Genomic DNA, 3,986 nt, shown 5'->3' with positions numbered 1-3,986 from the left:
ACACACACCTTTTCTCAGTGTGTGGCATGTATATACCACCTGTGTCCATGCCTTCTCTATCTATAGCTCCTCCTCTTTATCTATAGGCTCCTCCTCTTTATCTGTAGCTCCTCTTCTTGCCCAGTAGAGATTGTCTAAGGATGAGGTTCCCCTCCCTCCTGACTCTCACTTGCAGCATTACAGGTGCAACACCAGTTTGTCTCATTAAAGGCACCACAAAACCAGATCCTGTACATTTCTGGACATCTTGAATAAAGATCGAGTTGTGCTCTGATCAAGAGTCATTAGATGAGCCCTTTAAGATTATCATGTTCTTGTTTGTTTAGACTACTCTGTGCTTGTTTATTTAAATTATCCTGTGCTTGTTTATGTTTCACAGCTCAGTTCTAGTGTGAAAAAAATCATCTTTCTTTTGTTATTCAACTTATATTGACACACTGTGTTTTTTCTCATATTGGTCATATCAAAATCATTAATATTCCTCAACATAGATTTCCAATTTGCCAATCAAAGATTCTAATTAGACATGTCTAATGATTCTACTAGTTGATCTGTGTGGATGTAGTGTGTCAGTTCTGTCACATTACTCACTGAAACAGACTCGTCACTACCAGTGGCTTACTCAGTTTACAAGTGTGCCCAGTGTGTTAGATATTTTCTAGCCCTTTATAAATTGTCATGGTGGTCCACTCTTATTTCAGCACTGACACATGTAAAGAACCCAACAACACTGTTACTAGGTCTGCTCCCTTGATAAGAGACTTCAATCAGGATGTACAACACTTTTTCATTTTAGTATTATAAAGACAAAATGAACATGTGTTTGTGTTTTTTTTCTGATGTTATTTGTTTCTTTAATGCTCTTTAATGGGGGCTGACAAACAGACAGGTTATAATCTGAAATAGCGTGCTTACAAAATGCATGTTTATTTATTAGAATTATTTTATATATAATAATACAGTGGTCAGCAAGTGAAGTTATAAGCTAAGTGTTATTAATAAAGTGACTATTGAGAATGTATTTACATATATGAAGTCTTGTCATGCATGGTGTCACGCTGCCCCCAACCCTGATGCGCAGGACTCAACTCCCCACAAGGCACGTAGAACCTACCAGAGAGCAGCATCTGCAGAGTGCAAATCAATTTCACCTGTGTCTAGTTCACCACTGTGTATACAAGTATGTTCAGACCACCTCCTCTTTACGAGGTATTGTCTATGAGCTTCACACATTCTGAGCATAATCTCAAAACTTCTTTCCCTGTGATTTTTTTGGATTTTGCCTTGTTGGTTTTGCCACTGTGTTACATTGAACATTTCCGGCCTATCTGTCTGTCCCTGTTTACTCCTTGAAACATCCTGTGTGACTTTGTTCACTGTGTACTGGTTTTGATCATTGCCTGTCTACTTTTTACGTTTTTGTATCTGTTCTTACATCCGTAAACCCATATCGCTAAACTTTATCCAAGAGCATCTATGTATTTCTGTCACATTACAAAAGATTAAATTACATTTAGAAATTACCTTGTTAATTTTGTGTAGTTTTTAATATCACTACTCCTACTAATAATAACTATTATTATTGTTGTTGTTGTTGTTGCTGTTGCTGTAGTTGTTATAAACAATTGTTATATTTGTTATAAAAATTTGTTCATTCATAACATCGTTTAAGATTTCTCCTTTACATTTATAAAAAGTGCCTGGTCATGCGTTACCTGACACACACGACAATGTTCCAAAATGTTCTTTACTCCAGCTGAAAAAATTAAAACCTGCAATTACTGTTTAAAAGGAAGACTTTGACTGAATTCTATGGATTAAGATCCGTATATCAAGTAACAGTCAGAGCAAACATGGCTGATTCTCTTCAGGTGCTTCTGTCAGATACACCCTGGCCGCACATGAGAACATGAATATTTATTTATAATTTATTCACAGTCCTTAAAACTTACACTTCAAAAGGTATCATGTCGAGAAGTCTGTAGGACAAGGAGGTAAGCTAATGAGCATAATTTAATACAGATAGAGATGCCTCTTTTTTCATATGAGCATGTGGAGACAACTGGGTTATGCTGGGATTTTTTGGCAGGCTTGGTATGTGCTTAAACTGCTGTCCTCTGCTTATCAATACTGATAAAAGAAACCTGTATCACAAAACAGCACACTTGGTATCAACTGAGCTCCTATCAATGTTTTATGCAAGAATTTACAATTGGCATGAAGGATGTTATAAAAGAGTTCAGCAGGACTTTGAGTCGCATTTTATTTGGATTTCAACCACAAGAAAAAAGGATTCTGGGTTTTTGAAACAAAATGGAGACTGTGATAAACTGTGGTTCAGATCTTTTTGATATCGTGTTCTTTAATAATACTATATGTGTGAGTCTTTGTGTGACAAAAGACAACTAATTCGCAAAACTGGGCATAAAAAAATGTCTTCATCAGAAAAAGTCATTACAAAACTTATTTTTAAAAACTTCCTTAATTGCTTTAAACTTGCTCAATTTAACCCTTAAATTAAGAGAGAAGTTTTGGATTATGCAAGGTAACTGCCAGAAATGCATGGACCAACTTTCCAGGTAACATTAATACCTTAACACATAGCACAATGGCAGGTGAATCACTGTTACCTTTATGAGGGAAGGAGGGTGTGTTTTAAACAACCTGGTTGTTTCCTTCGAGTGGTTCAAGTAACCACAGACATGAGGAAACTGAATTTAATGCCTTCTTCTTTCGCACGTGCACACAATGCACATACAATGCGCATGCATCATATTAGACTTGCTGTAGTTCCACAGGGAATTACACTCCAGACGTCATTGCAGAACACATAATTGCTGGACTTGTCAATAGGGGAGGTGAAGAACTAAAGCTTGTGCTATAAGCAAGCTCTGCTCCAAGTTAGATCTACTCAAGTTAGATTTTGTTTTCATTAACACATTTACCATTTTCTGGTGGAAAAAAAACACTCACAACTTTCACCTAATAAAACATACTTAGCAAAAAATTGAAAAAAAAATTTTTGTGAATTAATAAGGTTAGTATTTCTGATTGCTTAACTTGGTGTCAAGCCATCTTATAACATAACACTGCATTTAATACTTCAGATGTTAGATTAGCTTTCATTCTCCAGCACAGATTAGCTGTGTCATTCGTATCATTTTATGTTGAAAGGGAAGACTAATGGTGAAGATTGTCATGGTTAAATGGGACATAGTTATTCTAGTTATTCACCAGTGTGTTGACTGAATTTAAAAGCTGTGTGTTGATTGTAAAGTTTCCTTGGGCTCTGAGAAAGGAACTATATAAATGTCCCCTCATCAGTCATCGTAGTCTTTGTACAATTCCAGTAAAACTGTCATGACATTACAGCAAGGCACTGGTAGAAAAAATAATTGAATGAGTAATAAAAACAAATATGAATCCAGTTACAGCTGTCGTCTACATCAAGAGCAAAGCTTCATTCATACAGAGCTCTTAATAACTTAGACTTTTTAAAAGAAATATATCTCTTAGGCCTAAGCTGTAAAAAAAAAAACAAAAAAAACCCAACACATTTCCAGACTTTTCAAAATATATCCAATAAGTGCAGTTCACTGAGTGCAGAGACTGACAGTGGAGAGCAAAGTTCATTATCATGAAGGTATAGTCTTCATCTATGTATTTTAATAGTAAAACATGTTGTAATTTCCCTTTTGAAACTGCAGGCAACAAAATGATGTTTAATCATACCACTCCCATATCATACTTGTTATATGAACTTTATACTCGCTTTAAAATTTTGGTATGCATTTGTTTATGAGAATCTTTATTCCTTTTTTCATATGTATAATCAAAGGTGTAGACCTCCGCCCTTCACTAAAAACAGAAAATAGGGTAAAGGAGAATAGACCTTATGGGAACCATGATACATTGGCAGGAATTCTTTTGAAGTCACAGAAGAGATAAAATGCTTTAGAAAAAGTATAGCTGCATTGGTATAGCAT

The sequence above is a fragment of the Electrophorus electricus genome, chromosome 8 (genome assembly GCF_013358815.1).
Source record: "Electrophorus electricus isolate fEleEle1 chromosome 8, fEleEle1.pri, whole genome shotgun sequence".
In the NCBI taxonomy this organism is placed as follows: Eukaryota; Metazoa; Chordata; class Actinopteri; order Gymnotiformes; family Gymnotidae; genus Electrophorus; species Electrophorus electricus.
This window is presented reverse-complemented; position numbering follows the sequence as displayed.